General features: G+C 44.8%; 2 long non-coding RNA genes across 2 annotated transcripts; one reads left to right on the top strand and one right to left on the bottom strand.

Annotated features, from left to right (window-relative positions):
- Positions 1-648: 648 nt before the first annotated feature.
- LOC127295099 (uncharacterized) lies at positions 649-3,814 on the bottom strand. The gene is made up of 3 exons (XR_011743258.1): positions 3,681-3,814; positions 1,622-3,193; positions 649-816 (listed from the first exon to the last, which is right to left on the bottom strand). It is a non-coding gene; the product is annotated as an uncharacterized lncRNA (long non-coding RNA).
- An 84-nt stretch (positions 3,815-3,898) lies between these two features.
- Positions 3,899-14,135, top strand: LOC127295098 (uncharacterized). Its single transcript, XR_007847525.2, has 2 exons — positions 3,899-4,016; positions 13,543-14,135. It is a non-coding gene; the product is annotated as an uncharacterized lncRNA (long non-coding RNA).
- Positions 14,136-21,071: the final 6,936 nt, after the last annotated feature.

Raw genomic sequence — 21,071 nt, 5'->3', positions numbered from 1 at the left:
CCAGGGCGTGCAGGAGTTTGTTCTGTGTGTCTTGGGTGGTATGCATGGTGCACTTTCAGTTTGTATTTGGAGGATGCATGTGTCTCAATCAGGTTGATGACGTCGAAGACCAAAGGGCGCCAAGGTCAAGTCAAGCTAGTCGAGAGGGAGGATGAGGTGTGGAAGACTGGCGAGGCTTGAGGATCAAGATCGGCGATGTTCTTATCTGATTACCCTTTCTAGCAGACCCTCACGCGTTGGGGACAACGCTTCTTGAAGAAGGGGAGAATGATATGGATATCCGGGCCTGGTACTCTAGGACAGCCATTGATATGATATTTGGGTCTAAGGTTGTACCAGTATGTGAATAAGCTAAAACTGGAAAAGCTGAGGAAAAAAATTAAGTGCACATACCGTGACCTTTTACTAAGTGAACTAATTACAACGATCGGAAGTAACACAAAGTCACATAAGATAAGAGATGTCCTTCAATATTTTTTAGGAGGAGGATGATGCATATAATAAGTGAACCACATCAAGAGAAATGATCTTGTGGCAGAGGAAAAAATAATAGTCGCTCTCAAAAGAACACTATCATGAGGGGGGTGGGGGTGGGGGGATAGTCCTTAATTATTGCAGATACCAAAAAATGAAACAGTGAATCTGAAGTATATTCAAGGCTCAAATTCGAATAAAGGCTTAAGATAACATAACCAATAGCTATCTGTGGTTTCTAATTTACAAAAATAGTCTTAGCTTGTACAATGCAAATGACCAGAGGGAACAGCTGTACGGTACCACAAGAGAACAACCATCCCTGTGAAGGGTGAAGGTGACCTGCAATGAGTTACAGAAACAAAGCTAAGTTTACCAACCAATCTATTTCAAGAAAGCCTGGCAGTAATACTCTACTTGAGAACAAACATTAAGCAGTAATGGCAGAAAAAATATTTTACTAAAATCTTACGAATCAAGATGGATTTTTTCTATCTAAATCGCACCAAGAAACATGGGTATTTTTGATAGTCTGCGAATAGTGACTACATAATTGGTTATTATTCAATGCATACCTTAGCCAATTTAGTGCTAGGAGCAATTCGTCCCTTAAAAAATTACTGATATACGTCATCTCTATAAAATGTTCTATATTGGGCTACTCAATTTTACATTAAAGATAGAACATCAACACAAAAGGAACCAATGACTGATTTTATGCATAGGAGGACCTAGTTTTTTAGTCCTTTGTCCACGATGAATAGCTTAATTATGATAAATTATATCTGACAACTCTATGAGAGGCAAAGGTGCATAGCGTTAGGTTCGCAGAACACTTGTGTGATCTGACTAATTACAGGTAAAGCTGAATGAACAACTATCGAATAGAAAAATAATGTCGGCTGGAAACTGAATTAACCTTAGGGAGGATCTTTTGTTTTTTTACCACGAGCAGTAACAATCCTAGATTTGACAATTTGCATCAAGGAAGTCCGTGACAAACATCCTCTAATGCATTTGTTTCATAACTGAAGGAAAATGTGTACCACATACATAAAAATATAAGCAAACCTATGGTAATGGTATAGAGATGAATAGCAGAATTTCTTGCAACCAAGGAAGAAAACAATGGCTGGCATGACCTTACCTTGCTTCTCTATCTTTGCAAGCAGACTCATACAACAACACCTTCAGTAGTTGGTTCCCACGATGCTCTACCTGAAGTCCAACCTAAAGATGAAAGATATAGACAAAAAGGCAAGGGTGGCGAGGAAGAGTGTAAACCATGTCATGAAAAATATTTTTGAAGTATAGTACACAATATATGCCAGAATCTGCCGGAATCATAGTTTACGCTCTTCTTCCATCTCGTTATTGTTTTGGCTTCCTTTTATTTCTGTTGGGCTTTCATATCTAGTCTACCCCAACTTGCCTGGGAAAAAGGCTTTGCTGTTGATGTTTTTTTGGGTGCACAATATATCAGAAGATCCATCATACTGGGTTGTGCATATTATAGTACTGCAGTTTCTCGTTGCAGACCTGGAATCACATGTATGTGCATATCTGAATAAGAATCGGAGTGTAGAAACAATTATGTACCAAACCATTGGCACGGCTGACTTTGACATTGTCATGTCATGGCATGACATGCACCAATGTGCACCAGTGGTCGTCAAGGTCAGGAGGAAGGGTTTTTTTAATCATGGCGACGGGTGGTGGCCATTATAGGTCCACGCCGGGAAACCAAAAATGATGGGGGAGGGGCAAATGGGAGGAAATGAAATCATGTGGGAGGTGAAAGCAATGGCAAAGGCTGAGCTGGAGTATTAAATAAGCTTACAGAAATAGAATAGCAGGTGCCTGAACGTGCTGCTTTGCTCGCTGATGTGAAATTTAAAACTGAGATCGGTGGCAACACAGAGGGCTAAGTAACTAACCGACCAATTCACTGTAAACGGGAAAATTGTTTGGAATCTTTTTACCATGTATTATAATTGTGTTGCTAGAATAAATCTACAGTATTTGCTGGAGTCATGCAGTTCAGTGGAAAAGGATTGCAAGAGAGTAAAATAAAACACACACATGCATTTTATTCTCCTGGCAATTGTGCACGTAGAGGGCACTAAAAGATATACTGGTTATTTTTCTATTTTAAATAATCATATTTCATTAGATGTTGTAATTTAAGCATCCGCCATGGTTTCCTCTCTCTGATTAAATGGTCAGTAATTCTATAAGGTAATAGAACATGAGGAGGTGGTTAGAGAAATCTAAGGAAACAATTCTAACTGAAGGAACTGGGTGGTTACTTACCAATCCTTGCTTTCGTGTTTTCACCAAAACAGTAGGTGAAGCTACAATTACCTGCATGGTACCTTTGCTACTTTGTTCCGCTAGATAAATGGGTGCACGAATACATCAAGTATTCAAGAATCGAAATCATAGGGCATGCCCGAGCCATCATGACCAAACAAAGGAAGCAGAAGTTTGTTTAAAGGAGTGGTCTCACCAGAAAATGTACCGACTAAAATAGATAGAAAAGCTGTAACTCCATCCAAAAATATAGAAATAAACCAAATCAAATATCATATTCTGTTGCCTAAATGGAGGATAGAAATTCATATTATCGCCAACTTTTTTATTTTCCTATTGGGTCCACGCATGCTCCATGTATTTTTCACGGCTGTTTGAGAATCCCTTCACAATTTATAAACTTGGCCTGCATATATAGAAAATTAGCATCATGCCTTGTAAAGGATAAACTGCTTTTGGGCATCAACCAACTACAAAATGCATATACTTGCTTGCCATGACATAGGAACATTTATTTATAAACTTGATCTCCATGTGGCTTTATCTGGACATTCTGATTTCAGTAATTTCTCCATTACCAATCGGGAAACAATTTACATGAGGTGTGACAGCAAGCATGAAGTAAATTTTGAAAGTCTTACTCGGTTACATATATGTATAACAAAAAGATCAAGGAAGTAATCAACCATCTAAAAAATAGAAGGAGACCGAGGAGAACAGTTTCAGCATCCTCTTTTCTTATTGATTCAAAAGAGGATAAAAGAAATTGAAGCATCTGTCGAGTTCACATATAACAAATCCTTGGATGATTTTTTCTTCTCATGAGCTGCACTGCTGAAAAAGAATATACATTGAGTTAGTATAGCTTGTATGTAGATGTCCTTAAAGTATACCTTTTTTAGTTGATGCAGTAGCAGTTCCTAAGTTTCTCCATTTCTTGTTGTCACTTTCTAAGATTGTTTCCTGTGGGTTGCAGGTCACAACAACCTGGCCTGGTTGTGTCATTGTAATCACTTTTCCGGCTGAGGTGAGCTAGTTCTGATGATCTCCACCTCTCCTGATCGTTCACCTTGGCACGTGCTTCGCCTTCAGGAGTTTCTGCATGCACAATCCCTGCGAGGACAACAATACTGTCGATACCAGTGTCGAGAGTGCATGCTATGGTAGATATGCCGGTGATGAGGGCGTCCAGCGGAGCAGAACGTGTTGTTGTACCAGGACACCATTAGGTATGTGTTACATTTCATATACATAGCTATTTTCTGAAGTAACTGAGTCCAGTTGATACTATAACCAAGTGTGTAAACATACCTGGGAGCACAACTTGGATAGTGATAGCCGAACCATCATCGTACTAAAATCAAACCTTCCAGATGCCATGTCACTTCCATAACCAAGTGTGTAAGTACCATAAAGAATACAGCTGAGCAGTGATGTATAAGAGATAACTATGGGTTCTCCTACATAATGCACCCAAGAAGTGCAAGATTTATTTTAATATAAAAATTCTAGACACAGGTATTTGATTTCAAAATACATGCCTTTCCACGTTGTAGCATTGCATTATCACAAAATGCATTCCAAAGGTATAACTTTTGTAGAATCATCTTATTATGGAAGTGAATATACTATATTAGAATTAAGGAAAAGTTCATAATTATGAATTTGCACATCCATTATGAATTGAACAACTATATGACAACACAATACATTTCTGCCTTATAATTTTGCCCACTTAGGAGCAAATTGAAGAGTGAATCATAGATAAAAGGGTAGTGCAGAATTTTACATACAAAAGATATCAACACATGGATATGTATAGATAAAAATCATAGGTCTGTACAAATATGATGGCCTGTAAAGACAAATCGATCAACCAAAGAGCAGTTGGGTGCATTTCCTAAAGGATTGCAACAATTCTCGAAAAGTGGAAAAATCATATGCCTAGCCTTTCAGTACGATCTAACAATTATTTACCACTGTTTTTTATGTTTCCACCGAAGCAGTAGATGAAACTACACTTAATCAACAACGAAAACATCTGATCATAAAGTGCAAAAGGCCAGACTTGAAAAATCTAACTAACCTGAAGGCACTCTTTAATGCCATTAGACCTGGAACCTCTTGTGTCGTGAGGCATATATGTAATGTAATCAACATGCTTATTGCATCTTAATTCTCCACTCCTGATGATTTTGAATCCAACATGGTAATCATATCGATGTGGGCCTTGTTCTTTAGGCTACTCAGAACCTAAAGTCACCAAAAAGAAGGATCAGTTTCTATTGCTGAAAATTTTATTTGATCAATATGCCACAACTTGCAATACAGAATACAAATGGCTGAAAATTGGGTAGTGTTGCTAGAACCCGGATGTGTCCATCTCCAGGAAGGCTGCAGAAAAGACGTAGAGATTCCAGAGCAGGTTGCCTGCGTTCCGGCGACCAAGACAGACGACGCGCCCGAGATCGCTCAGCATGTAGTAATTCGGTGGATGATGTGTGATGGCATGGATGGCGTCGCCGGACCACCTGAGCCAGCCGATCGGTGCCTCCATCCGCACGACGGCAAGGTTGCCGTCCCCGGCCCGCGCCTACTCCGCCCCGAGGTCACCGCCAGAGGCCCACGCCGCCACCGCCCCGAGGTGTTCGTCCCTGTCCCGTGGCTGCTCCTCCCCATGGTCGCCGTCCGTGGCCCGCACCTGCTCCTAAAATCCTGCTCTCCGCCAGCCACCTGAGGGGAGAGGAGGGCGCCGAGCTCCTCCACCGCACCGCCAGCCGTGCCGATGGCCACCTTGGGAGGCTGTACAGGGGCCTTGAAGAAAGAATCCTAGGGCGGAGAAGATTGCTGGAGCGGCCCATCACCTGCAACAGCTTGACTCCGGCCGGTCGGTCGCCCACCATGTCCTTCTCATTGGAGATGAGCACCGAGGTGCAGGATGCCGATAGGAGGAAGAGCGGAAGGAATCAGGAATGACCAAATCGAAGAAGGCACAGGAGATAAATTTTTATTCCTCTCAAGCCGGTTATTTTTTCTCCTATGTTCTATGGCCACGCGTATGGATAGAATTTTCTGGACGTGGGCAGTTCACAGAAGCCACCGCTTTGACTGGAGGGAGTCAAACAAAAACCACCGCTTTTTTTACGGGAGAGAGGCAACCGGAAGCTAGCCGGTAACCTTGTAACAAATAAAAAGGAAGAAAAAAAATGTAAAACCTGCTGTTGACTGGAAAAGGGGAACGTGGAGTTACCAGATTGGCAAAAAATAGCCATCAACAGTATCCTAAACAAACTAAGAACGTGAAATCCGTCCACCCTTTATATAGGGTATAATTGCAATCTGAAATAAAAATGGCAGCAAGCGAACATGTAGCAGAACTTGTTGGAAACGGTGTTTCAATGCTTAGAAACAAGGCCTAGGGATCGTACTTTCACTAGTGGACACTCTCAACAATGATCACATAATTGAATAAATAAATGCTACTCTCAAACACTCTCTTGTTGGATAACAAACACCATTCATTGTGTAGGGCTGCAAAAGCAAACCTCAAGCCGGAGTAAACAAGCTCCACAACGTCATAAAGGAATCACACACGATGCGCACACTGTTACCATCACACCATGGAGAGCGACTCCGGAATTCATATTAAAGTAACCTCTAGAGTGCATAATAGACAAGAGTAACATCTACATATTCAACTAGATTACAAAGCTCATGATCACATAAAGATCACATCACGGGAGAGAGAGATGAACCACATAGCTACTGGTAGAGCCCTCAACCTCGGGGGAGAACTACTCCCTCCTCATCATGGAAGACAGCAACGACGATGAAGATGGCGATGAAGTCGATGGAGATGGCTCCGGAGGCAATTCCCCGTCCCGGCAGGGTGCCGAAACGGAGACTTCCGTCCCCCGAATTAGGGTTTTTGGTGGCGGCGGAGCTACGGAACTCTTCTGGAGAAATTGTAACCCCGCCTCTGTGATGTAGCTTGGAGCGTCTGTGATGTAGCCCCGCCTAACGACGACGCTACACCATGGCCACGGAATCCCCCAAGTGGACCGACAACCCGAACCTACGCGATACATGACAAGGTGAACCCATTCCTTTCGACACTCGACGTCGACAATACATTGGATGGTATACTACCTCATGGATATGTGTTATGTGTCATTAGGTACGAGGGTCGACAAGGAAGGGAAGAGGAGCCACTCACTTGGTGCAAGGGAGAAGAAAAGAAGAAGAAAGGAAGAGCAAAGGAGAAGAAAGAAGAGAAGAGGAGAAGAAGGGAAGAAGAGGAAAGGTGGCCGGAGCCTGCACCAAGGAGGGAGGCCGGAGCCTCCAGGCTGCCCAGGCCGGCCGCCATGCAGGGCCGGTACCTCCAGGCCGGAGCCTCCAGGCTCCCCAGGCCGGAGCCTCCAGGGCCTCCCTGGCCGGTACCTTCTCATGGAGGTGGCCACGCGCGGGAAAGGGCTAGGCCCGGTACTACCGGCCACCTCTGGCCGGTACTACCGGCCGGCCACAGCGCCCCCCAGCCAGGCCACGTCGACCCCGCGGGAAGAGAAGGCAAGGCCGGTACCAGGTACCGGCCATGGTACCGGCCAAGGTACCGCTCGCGCGTCCGAGCACCCTGGACTCAAATCGCCCATTACTCCTATTTTCCGGTACCTCGACCGGTACCTCCGCCCGTGGTACCGCTCGCACGCGTTTTAGCCCAGATTTGAACCGTTGATCATAATCGAGCGGCTGTAACTTATTTAGCTCTTTCCCCAAACTACCCTTGGACGAATCTGAACCTATATGTATCTCTTTCCCCTCCCCAAATTAGGGTTAGACAAGATTTGGCTTAGAATAGATTTTGAGCTTTGTCTCCCTAGGGTTTCATCCCCTTTGTATCAAGGCTACCCTTGTTGGATATATGGATTTGTGAGTGTGAGATTCTAGTGCTACCACTCTCTCTCCCACTCCTAGATTCATCTCCCTCACCAATCTCTCCGCTCGGAATTCTACCGTGTGTCTCTTCCGGGTTGATTCTATTGGCGTGGTCCATCGAGCCACGGGGTAAGTAATCGATTGTGTCGGGTCGGTGTGCGTGCATGAGTTCCTCGTGTTCTTCGTGTTCTTCGCGCTCTTCCTCCCTTCCTCCTTTGGATTTCGGGTCAATCGCGAGATCGGGCCACAAACGGGGTCTTAGACCACATCATATGGTATCAGCAGCCTTTGGTTTCCGCGGATTTGACCCTCCACCCACCCAATTTCATCTCTAAAAAATTTCCCCAAAAATCCCGAAAAATAGCCTAAATTGCCTTTGGACCGATCTGTGATTTGGTTGCGTTTTGAGTGGTTTTGGTCCATGGATTTGGTGCCTCTAGTGTTGATCTACTAATTCCCCCACTTTCTATCCACAAATTCCTTCGATTTTCGAGTTTTGTGTCAATTGGATTTGGATTTGGGGAAGAACAGGAGAGAGAAAGAGTAGCTCACGTGAGCTCACAGGAAGGAGAAGGGCTGAGCGGTACCTCCGGGTGGAGCCTCCACCCGTGCACGAGCGGTACCTCCGGGTGGAGGCTCCACCCTCCACTACCGCCCCTCCTCCCCAAGGCCGGCCACCACCACCTTTTCCGCCCCACCACCGCTGACCACCACCACTACTCTCCGCAGCCGGCTGCTGCGCGTAGTTGACGTATGTCTTTCCGTTCAACACGCGTCCGTTGGGAACCCCAAGAGGAAGGCGTGATGCGTACAGCAGTAAGTTTCCCTCAGTAAGAAACCAAGGTTTATCGAACCAGTAGGAGCCAAGAAGCACGTCAAAGGTTGATGGCGGCGGAGTGTAGTGCGGCGCAACACCAGTGATTCCGGCGCCAACGTGGAACCTGCACAACACAACCAAAGTACTTTGCCCCAACGTAACAGTGAGGTTGTCAATCTCACCGGCTTGCTGTAACAAAGGATTAGATGTATAGTGTGGATGATGATTGTTTGCAGAAAGCAGTAGAACAAGTATTGCAGTAGATTGTATTCGATTAAAAGAATGGACCGGGGTCCACAGTTTACTAGAGGTGTCTCTCCGATAAGAATAAGCATGTTGGGTGAACAAATTACAGTTGGGCAATTGACAAATAGAGAGGGCATGACCATGCGCATACATGATATGATGAGTATAGTGAGATTTAATTGGGCATTACGACAAAGTACATAGACCGCTATCCAGCATGCATCTATGCCTAAAAAGTCCACCTTCAGGTTATCATCCGAACCCCTTCCAGTATTAAGTTGCAAACAACATACAATTGCATTAAGTATGGTGCGTAATGTAATCAACAACTACATCCTTGGACATAGCATCGATGTTTTATCCCTAGTGGCAACCGCACATCCACAACCTTAGAACTTTCTGTCACTGTCCCAGATTTAATGGAGGCATGAACCCACTATCGAGCATAAATACTCCCTCTTGGAGTTACTAGCAAAACTTGGCCAGAGCCTCTACTAACAACGGAGAGCATGCAAGATCATAAACAACACATAGGTAATAGATTTATAATCAACATAACATAGTATTCTCTATCCATCGGATCCCAACAAACACAACATGTAGCATTACAGATAGATGATCTTGATCATGTTAGGCAGCTCACAAGACCCGACAATGAAGCACAATTAGGAGAAGACGACCATCTAGCTACTGCTATGGACCCATAGTCCAGGGGTGAACTACTCACTCATCACTCCGGAGGCGACCATGGCGGTGAAGAGTCCTCCGGGAGATGATTCCCCTCTTCGGCAGGGTGCTGGAGGCGATCTCCTGAATCCCCCGAGATGGGATTGGCGGCGGCGGCGTCTCTGGAAGGTTTTCCGTATCGTGGCTCTCGGTACTGGGGCTATTGTCGACGAAGACTTAAGTAGGCGGAAGGGCAGGTCAGGAGGCGTCACGGGGGCCCCACACGCTAGGGCCACGCGGGCCCCCCCTGGGCCACGCCGCCCTAGTGTGGCGGCGCCCCGTGGCCCCACTTCGTCTCTCCCTCGGACTTCTGGAAGCTTCGTGGCAAAATAGACCCCTGGGCGTTGATTTCGTCCAATTCCGAGAATATTTCCTTACTAGGATTTCTGAAACCAAAAACAGCAGAAAACAACAAACTGGCTCTTCGGCATCTCGTTAATAGGTTAGTGCCGGAAAATGCATAAATATGACATAAAGTATGCATAAAACATGTAGGTATCATCAATAATGTGGCATGGAACATAAGAAATTATCGATACGTCGGAGACGTATCAGCATCCCCAAGCTTAGTTCCTGCTCGTCCCGAGTAGGTAAACGATAACAAAGATAATTTCTGGAGTGACATGCCATCATAACCTCGATCATACTATTGTAGGCATATGTAATGAATGCAGCGATCAAAGCAATGGTAAATGACATGAGTAAACAAATGAATCATATAGCAAAGACTTTTCATGAATAGTACTTTCAAGACAAGCATCAATAAGTCTTGCATAAGAGTTAACACATAAAGCAATAAATCAAAGTAGAGGTATTGAAGCAACACAAAGGAAGATTAAGTTTCAGTGGTTGCTTTCAACTTATAACATGTATATCTCATGGATATTGTCAATGTAAAGTAATATAACAAGTGCAATATGCAAGTATGTAGGAATCAATGCACAGTTCACACAAGTGTTTGCTTCTTGAGGTGGAGAGAAATAGGTGAACTGACTCAACATAAAAGTAAAAGAAAGGCCCTTCACAGAGGGAAGCATTGATTGCTATATTTGTGCTAGAGCTTTGGTTTTGAAAACAAGAAACAATTTTGTCAACGGTAGTAATAAAGCATATGTGTTATGTAAATTATATCCTACAAGTTGCAAGCCTCATGCATAGTATACTAATAGTGCCCGCACCTTGTCCTAATTAGCTTGGATTACCTGGATTATCATCGCAATACATATGTTTTAACCAAGTGTCACAAAGGGGTACCTCTATGCCACCTGTACAAAGGTCTAAGGAGAAAGCTCGCATTGGATTTCTCGCTTTTGATTATTCTCAACTTAGACATCCATACCGGGACAACATAGACAACAGATAATGGACTCCTCTTTAATGCATAAGCATTTAGCAACAATTAATGTTCTCATATGAGATTGAGGATATTTGTCCAAAACTGAAACTTCCACCATGATTCATGGCTTTAGTTAGCGGCCCAATGTTCTTCTCTAACAGTATGCATGCTCTAACCGTTCAACTAGTGGTAAATCGCCCTTACTTCAGACAAGATGGACATGCATAGCAACTCACATGATATTCAACAAAGAGTAGTTGATGGCGTCCCCAGGAACATGGTTATCGCACAACAAGCAACTTAATAAGAGATAAAGTGCATAAGTACATATTCAATACCACAATAGTTTTTAGGCTATTTGTCCCATGAGCTATATATTGCAAAGATAAAGGATGGAAATTTTAAAGGTAGCACTCAAGCAATTTACTTTGGAATGGCGGAGAAATACCATGTAGTAGGTAGGTATGGTGGACACAAATGGCATAGTGGTTGGCTCAAGGATTTTGGATGCATGAGAAGTATTCCCTCTCGATACAAGGTTTAGGCTAGCAAGGTTATTTGAAACAAACACAAGGATGAACCGGTGCAGCAAAACTCACATAAAAGACATATTGTAAACATTATAAGACTCTACACCGTCTTCCTTGTTGTTCAATCCTTACTAGAAATTATCTAGACCTTAGAGAGACCAATTGTGCAAACCAAATTTTAGCAAGCTCTATGTATTTCTTCATTAATAAGTGCAAAGTATATGATGCAAGAGCTTAAACATGAGCACAACAATTGCCAAGTATCAAATTATCCAAGATATTTTACCAATTACTACATGTAGCATTTCCCGTTTCCAACCATATAACAATTTAACGAAGAAGATTCAACCTTCGCCATGAATACTATGAGTAAAGCCTAAGGACATATTTGTCCATATGCAACAGCGGAGCGTGTCTCTCTCCCACACAATGAATGCTAGGATCCAACTTTATTCAAACAAAACAAAAACAAACCAACGCTCCAAGCAAAGTACATAAGATGTGATGGAATAAAAATATAGTTTCACTAGAGGAACCTGATAATGTTGTCGATGAAGAAGGGGATGCCTTGGGCATCCCCAAGCTTAGACGCTTGAGTCTTCTTAAAATATGCAGGGGTGAACCACCGGGTCATCCCCAAGCTTAGAGCTTTCACTCTCCTTGATCATATTGTATCATCCTCCTCTCTTGATCCTTGAAAACTTCCTCCACACCAAACTCAAAACAACTCATTAGAGGGTTAGTGCACAATCAAAATTTACATGTTCAGAGGTGACATAATCATTCTTAACACTTCTGGACATTGCACAAAGCTACTGAAAGTTAATGGAATCGAAAAATCCATCAAGCATAGCAAAACAGGCAATGCGAAATAAAAGGCAGAATCTATCAAAACAGAACAGTTCGTAAAGAAGAATTTCTAAGAGGCACAAGACTTGCTCAAATGAAAATTCTCAAATTGAATGAAAGTTGCGTACATATCTGAGGATCACTCACGTAAATTGGCATAATTTTCTGAGTTACCTACAGAGAATTAGGTCCAAATTCGTGACAGCAAAGAAATCTGTTTCTGCGCAGTAATCCAAATCTAGTATGAACCTTACTATCAACGACTTTACTTGGCACAACAATGCAACAAAATAAGATAAGGAGAGGTTGCTACAGTGGTAACAACTTCCAAGACTCAAATATAAAATAAAAGTGCAGTAGTAAAATAAACACATGGGTTATCTCCCAAGAAGTTCTTTCTTTATAGCCGTTAAGATGGGCTCAGTAAATTTGATGATGCACTCGCAAGAAATAAGAGTTGAAGCAAAAGAGAGCATCAAGAAGAAAATTCAAAACACATTTAAGTCTAACATGCTTCCTATGCATAGGAATCTTGTAAATAAATAAGTTCATGAAGAGTAAAGTGACAAGCATAGGAAGATAGAACAAGTGTAGCTTCAAAAATTTCAGCATATAGAGAGGCATTTTAGTAACATGAAAATTTCTATAACCATATTTTCCTCTCTCATGATAACTTTCAGTAGCAACATGAACAAACTCAACAATATAACTATCACATAAAGCATTCTTATCATGAGTCTCATGCATGAAATTTTACTCTCCACATAAGCATAATCAATTTTATTAGTTGTAGTGGGAGCAAATTCAACAAAGTAGCTATCATTATTATTCTCATCATCAAATATAGGAGGCATATTGTAATCATAATCAAATTTATCCTCCATAACAGGCGGCACCAAAAGGCTACTATCATTATAATCATCATAAATAGGAGGTAAAGTATCATCGAAGTAAATTTTCTCCTCAATGCTTGGGGGACTAAAAATATCATGCTCATCAAAACCAGCTTCCCCAAGCTTAGATTCTTCCATAGATTTATAAATAATAGTGTTCATACTAATAACATTGCTACTAGCATGCAAATAAGGTTCAATAGGTTTTTTAATTTTCGCATCAAACAATCCATATCTTAACTCAGGAAATAGCTTCAACAGTTCACTGTTACTTTAGATTATGCTTAACTAGTGAAATAAAAACATGCATGATATTAAGTAAAGTAAAACAAGTAACTAATTTTTTTGTGTTTTTTAATATAGCAAACAAGATAGCAAATAAAGTAAAACTAGCAACTAATTTTTTTGTGTTTTGATATAATGCAGCAAACAAAGTAGTAAATAAAAGTAAAGCAAGACAAAAACAAAGTAAAGAGATTGGATGTGGAGACTCCCCTTGCAGCGTGTCTTGATCTCCCCGGCAACGGCGCCAGAAATTTACTTGCTGCGCGTAGTTGACGTATGTCTTTCCGTTCAACACGCGTCCGTTGGGAACCCCAAGAGGAAGGTGTGATGCGTACAGCAGTAAGTTTCCCTCAGTAAGAAACCAAGGTTTATCGAACCAGTAGGAGCCAAGAAGCACGTCGAAGGTTGATGGCGGCGGAGTGTAGTGCGGCGCAACACCAGGGATTCCGGCGCCAACGTGGAACCTACACAACACAACCAAAGTACTTTGCCCCAACGTAACAGTGAGGTTGTCAATCTCACCGGCTTGCTGTAACAAAGGATTAGATGTATAGTGTGGATGATGATTGTTTGCAGAAAGCAGTAGAACAAGTATTGCAGTAGATTGTATTCGATTAAAAGAATGGACCGGGGTCCACAGTTCACTAGAGGCGTCTCTCCGATAAGAATAAGCATGTTGGGTGAACAAATTACAGTTGGGCAATTGACAAATAGAGAGGGCATGACCATGCACATAGATGATATGATGAGTATAGTGAGATTTAATTGGGCATTACGACAAAGTACATAGACCGCTATCCAGCATGCATCTATGCCTAAAAAGTCCACCTTCAGGTTATCATCCGAACCCCTTCCAGTATTAAGTTGCAAACAACAGACAATTGCATTAAGTATGGTGCGTAATGTAATCAACAACTACATCCTTGGACATAGCATCGATGTTTTATCCCTAGTGGCAATAGCACATCCACAACCTTAGAACTTTCTGTCACTGTCCCAGATTTAATGGAGGCATGAACCCACTATCGAGCATAAATACTCCCTCTTGGAGTTACTAGCAAAAACTTGGCCAGAGCCTCTACTAACAACGGAGAGCATGCAAGATCATAAACAACACATAGGTAATAGATTGATAATCAACATAACATAGTATTCTCTATCCATCGGATCCCAACAAACACAACATGTAGAATTACAGATAGATGATCTTGATCATGTTAGGCAGCTCACAAGACCCGACAATGAAGCACAATTAGGAGAAGACGACCATCTAGCTACTGCTATGGACCCATAGTCCAGGGGTGAACTACTCACTCATCACTCCGGAGGCGACCATGGCGGTGAAGAGTCCTCCGGGAGATGATTCCCCTCTCCGGCAGGGTGCCGGAGGCGATCTCTTGAATCCCCCGAGATGGGATTGGCGGCGGCGGCGTCTCTGGAAGGTTTTCCGTATCGTGGCTCTCGGTACTGGGGCTATTGTCGACGAAGACTTAAGTAGGCGGAAGGGCAGGTCAGGAGGCGTCACGGGGGCCCCACACGCTAGGTCCGCGCGGGCCCCCCCCGGGTCGCGCCGCCCTAGTGTGGCGGCGCCCCGTGGCCCCACTTCGTCTCTCCCTCGGACTTCTGGAAGCTTCGTGGCAAAAAAGACCCCTGGGCGTTGATTTCGTCCAATTCCGAGAATATTTCCTTACTAGGATTTCTGAAACCAAAAACAGCAGAAAACATCAACTGGCTCTTCGGCATCTCGTTAATAGGTTAGTGCCGGAAAATGCATAAATATGACATAAAGTATGCATAAAACATGTAGGTATCATCAATAATGTGGCATGGAACATAAGAAATTATCGATACGTCGGAGACGTATCAGCGGCAACCACCGCCACCCCCCTTAATCACCGGCAAACACCGCTACCCCCCAAACCATCGGGAAACACCGCCGCGGCAAACCACCACCACCGCCGCCACCGCAAGCTCACCGATACCGCCATCGGCATACCACCGGCAAACATCGCCGCTGCCCCACCACCACCACCGCTGCCGCTAGCTCACCGATATCACCATCGGCATAACACCGCCATCGACGCCAAGCTACTTTGACCCGACTTTTCTCTTAACTTGTGTTTGCTTGTTCCGGTTTGAGTGCCTTGTTTGTGAAACTAACCCGCAGCTCCGAAGCAAGCGACGACATCCTCGGCACCCCGAACTTGCAAACGTACTCTTGACACCACCGCCATCATCGCAAGTTGTGTGTTCCGACACCGCCTAACATTTTCATCTAGGTATAACTTGCTCCCCACCTTGTAACCCCTCTTCTTTTGCGATCTATCCTATCGAGCATTGCTTATTGAGTGTTGCGAGACATTGCACGTGGCCCCGATTGTGAGGTGTGTGTGTAGTGTGGAGTCAAGCTTCTAAGCAAAACTCGTGTGGCAAGATAGCAAAAGCGAGCTAACGCTAACATAGAGCGTGAAAAAGAAAGAAAAGCACAAAAAAGAGTGCAAGTGCCATCATACATACAAAAGTGTACAAAGTGCCACCATAGATACAAAAGAGTGCAAGTGCCACCATATACAAAAGAGAAAAAGCTTTTAAGCAAAAGAGAGAAAAGAGAAGAGAGGCCGCGTGTGAATCTTGTTGTCTCTTCATTTGCAACCAAAGCTTTGATCTCTTCTTGTGTTAGTGTGACACCGAGCACCCTTGCTTAAGGGCTTCTTACACTTTTCCGCTCATTCCTTGGTCGCACTAACCCCGTTCATCTCGTGTGTGCGTTCCATATCTTTTCCGTGTTTATAGTGATCATCGCTTTGACATTTTAATTTTTGGATTTCACCCACTCTTGACAATACACTTGATTTCGGATTTCGTCTTTTGGCTTTCCACCACACTCACCTAAAACCATATTTGCTAGCTTTTGCGTGTGCTTTTGTGTGAGTACCCGATACAATTGTTCTAACTCTCGGTTTGTTGGATCACCCCGATCTTATCATACCACGGTAAGATTGCGAGGTAGTGTTCTTCCACTAACATCCACCATATAGATCTTGTCGTGCTAACATGGATAGCGAAGAAGAAGATACGAAGGAGTACATGGAGCGCTTCGAGGAGGATACCTCTTCAAGCACCGCGGATGTGGAGGAACATGTGGAGCTCTACTCCGACCATAGCTCCTCAAGCATCACCGACATGACCGACATCGAGGAGCTCTACTCCGACAATGGCTCAACAAGCATGGACGACATGGTGAAGCGCCACCTTGAGGACGACTTCGACAAGCTCTACATCGACAATGGCTCACCAAGCATGGACGACATGGTGGAGCAACGCCACGAGTACGACATCGATGACATGGTGGAGCAACGCCACACCTACGACATCGACACCATGGCGGAGCCTCACATCGACTTCACCATGAACAACGCCGGTGCTCCCACATACCCCTACTTGGCCAATGGAGCTACATATGAAGATGGAGGACCTCCACGATGGCACCATCATATGGATCATCAAGAGCGTCCCCATCGTGAGCGTCATCGACACACTTCTCCGAGCTCCACAAGGCGCCACCATGAGAGTGCTTATGCACACGATCGTCGACTTCAAGTACATCATATGGAGCATCAAGAGCGTCCCCAACATGATCGTCATCGACACTCTTCTCCAAGCTCCACAAGGCGCCGCAAGCAACATGCCAAGTCGCATAAGCCATCATCTAGGCATGGCAAGGACCGTCATCGACTCACACCATCTCATGATAGTCGTCGACCACTACCACCTCATGGTCTACATCGACATACGTCACCACATGAGCTTCGGCGCCACAAGCCACTTCATGATCGCCATCGACCAACCTACCCCAAGGATCTTCGACGACACTCATCAAGACATGGTGATGAGGCACGACGATGAGAGCCTCATATGGCCACTTCCACCTCTTGCGCCACCGCCACAATGGCCCCTAGCTCATCACATGCCTATGGACTCCGATGCTACAAGTGCAAGCAACAAGGCCACCGCCCACGGGAATGTCCCAATCTCCTATGTGAGGTATGCAAGGCCAAGGGTCACGAGGCATGGCAATGCACAAAGCCAAGCGCCAAGACGCTCTACTTCGACGAGCTACAAGCCCAAGCCACCAAGAAGCCTACGGCGCCCACACTTCAAGATGAAGACCTCCAAGGCAATCGCAAGGATGATGTGGATCCGAGCCTAGCTCTCCACAACACTATGACCCCATCGATGGAGGACGACTTGGGAGGCGATGGAGTTGAGATGGTTGAGCATGGGAATTTCCCTTCAACCAAGGAGGGGCATGGAGATGAGGAAGTCGAGCCTACTCCTATATGCTTCATTGATGAGTTGGTACCAATCCCATGTGAGCATGAGAGCCACTTAGCCCACTTGAGTGAGAGTGATAGTGAGTTGAGTGACTTCCACCCCATATGTGAGTTTGAGTGCTTCCGTTTGGAGGACATGAGTGATACACCAAGTGAGTTGAGAGAGGTAGATGATAGGTACATGGAGGACATCGCATTTGCTAACACATTAACCTCTCCCTCGTTTGTGTCTTCTTATGTTGCACTAGGTTCCGCAGAGGACGAGCTTCCGCTCATGGAGACAATGTACATGGTGCATGAAGATGATGATATCTCACCATGCTTGCTCCAAGATGGACATGTCGACCACATGGATCCTCCTACTTCCACAACACCTACTTCAAATGAGTCGGCCTACAAAGGTAACAACATAGGTGTTGATGATGCCATGATCCCACTAGTGGACATGATGAATTTTGAGTGCATGCATGATCTCGATGATCCATTTGCTACTTCACATGCTACTTTCACTTTTCCATGTGATGCTTTGCTTGATAACATTGTTGATCATGTGGAATTGATTGCTTGTGATACCATGACCATGCCATGCTACGAGATTTTCACTTTTTCCCCGCATGCTAACGATAATGATCATGCTTGTGTTGTGACACCCTTGATGAACACTTGCTCTTTCAATAGGGTTGTCGACAACAATGATAACATTAGCTTCCGCATGCTTTGCCCAAAATGTTTACACCATTCCATGATCCTTGCATCCAAGATTGTGAACAATTGCTCTTTCTTATGCTTGGTATGCAAGAATGCTTATTTCGTTGTCCATGAGATGGCCCCCATAGCCTTCTCAATCTTTGATGGTCATGAGTTACCACATGCCATGAATGCACCTTCTTGCCATATGCACCATCGCCATGCATTTCATACTATCTTGATTGACACTAATGGTGATGTGCACAAGACATGGAACATCATGATGGATGATGTTTTCCTCTACCATGCACACACGCTTTTTGTTTTCTCTTTTGTGTGTATACGTACCCGAATGACAACTTCCACCGCTACGGAGCATGAGCTCACGAAACGCGCAATTTAGAGCTACCCCAACACGGACGAGATACATGATCCAACCCATGGGATTCACGCCAAAGGGTATGTTCCCAAACGCCTTCGCCCTCGTGTGTTTCCGGCTTGTCTTGTCGAGCTTCCGGTTTGGTCCAATGCCTCGTCACCTCTTTTGCTTCTTTTGCAACATATCTTGACACATCTTGTTGGCACAATGGTTGTTGTATGTCTTGATGTTATCATCATACACTCCGAGAATCTCAAGGACCATGTCATACATGTGAGAGACACCTTATGCATCTTGTGCCACATGTCACTCATAAAGTTGCTCTTCTTTGGATTTCTCATTTCATCTTTGGCAATTGAAATGGATTCTTTGACAATTGAGGATACCCATACTTGGCTCACGCCAACCATACTTTCCCAAGCTAGAAGTTTCCATCTCTTTGCCATTGCACATAACAATTTTGCCCAAAATTTTGCCGCCGATACTTGCCTTTTGATTGTTCCATTTGTGTGGGACAATGCTACACATCACATTTTTGACACTTTACAAACCAAACTTTTACAAGCACAAACTTTTGCCCCACCAAATTTTGGATACATCGACACTCTTTTGGATCCCATTTTTGCCAAACGCCTCTTGGAGAAACGACTTGATGCTTCGTATTTGCTTGAGAGCCTTGTGTCCGCCGATCACAAAATTTGTATCCACAAGCTTTCCGTTCGCAAGTTGTTTTTCCCCAAGTTCTCCTTCGACCGCGACATTCTCTCTCCAACACTTCATGGGAGAACCGTCATGGACGTCGACAAGCACGCCCTCAACATGAAGAAACAACGCAACTCCAAGCTCATTCAACATGAAGATGACCACTTCAAGGCCATTATGAACATCAACAACAAAGCCTACGTCATCGACATACATGGAGATGCGGAAGAACAAGAGTCGAGGACGACTCTTCCCCAAGGGGGGGAGATGATGTAGCCCCGCCTAACGACGACGCTACACCATGGCCACGGAATCCCCCAAGTGGACCGACAACCCGAACCTACGCGATACATGACAAGGTGAACCCATTCCTTTCGACACTCGACGTCGACAATACATTGGATGGTATACTACCTCATGGATATGTGTTATGTGTCATTAGGTACGAGGGTCGACAAGGAAGGGAAGAGGAGCCACTCACTTGGTGCAAGGGAGAAGAACAGAAGAAGAAAGGAAGAGCAAAGGAGAAGAAAGAAGAGAAGAGGAGAAGAAGGGAAGAAGAGGAAAGGTGGCCGGAGCCTGCACCAAGGAGGGAGGCCGGAGCCTCCAGGCTGCCCAGGCCGGCCACCATGCAGGGCCGGTACCTCTAGGCCGGAGCCTCCAGGCTCCGCAGGCCGGAGCCTCCAGGGCCTCCCTGGCCGGTACCTTCTCATGGAGGTGGCCACGCGCGGGAAAGGGCTAGGCCCGGTACTACCGGCCACCTCTGGCCGGTACTACCGGCCGGCCACAGCGCCCCCCAGCCAGGCCACGTCGACCCCGCGGGAAGAGAAGGCAAGGCCGGTACCTCCGGCCATGGTACCGGCCAAGGTACCGCTCGCGCGTCCGGGCACCCTGGACTCAAATCGCCCATTACTCCTATTTTCCGGTACCTCGACCGGTACCTCCGCCCGTGGTACCGTTCGCACGCGTTTTAGCCCAAATCTGAACCGTTGATCATAATCGAGCGGCTGTAACTTATTTAGCTCTTTCCCCAAACTACCCTTGGACGAATCTGAACCTATATGTATCTCTTTCCCCTCCCCAAATTAGGGTTAGACAAGATTTGGCTTAGAATAGATTTTGAGCTTTGTCTCCCTAGGGTTTCATCCCCTTTGTATCAAGGCTACCCTTGTTGGATGTATGGATTTGTGAGTGTGAGATTCTAGTGCTCCCACTCTCTCTCCCACTCCTAGATTCATCTCCCTCACCAATCTCTCCGCTCGGAATTCTACCGCGCGTCTCTTCCGGGTTGATTCTATTGGCGTGGTCCATCGAGCCACGGGGTAAGTAATCGATTGTATCGGGTCGGTGTGCGTGCATGAGTTCCTCGTGTTCTTCGTGTTCATCGTGTTCTTCGCGCTCTTCCTCCCTTCCTCCTTTGGATTTCGGGTAAATCGCGAGATCGGGCCACAAACGGGGTCTTAGACCACATCAGTCCGTGTGCTTTTATTTTCGTTTTGTTATTTTCATTCTCTGAATAAATCGGATCCTAGCATGCTTGTGTGGGAGAGAGACACGCTCCGCTTTTT

The sequence above is a fragment of the Lolium perenne genome, chromosome 4 (genome assembly GCF_019359855.2).
Source record: "Lolium perenne isolate Kyuss_39 chromosome 4, Kyuss_2.0, whole genome shotgun sequence".
Classification (NCBI taxonomy): Eukaryota; Viridiplantae; Streptophyta; class Magnoliopsida; order Poales; family Poaceae; genus Lolium; species Lolium perenne.
The sequence above is the reverse complement of the archived record's forward strand: the minus strand, read 5'-3'. Positions and strand labels throughout refer to the sequence as shown.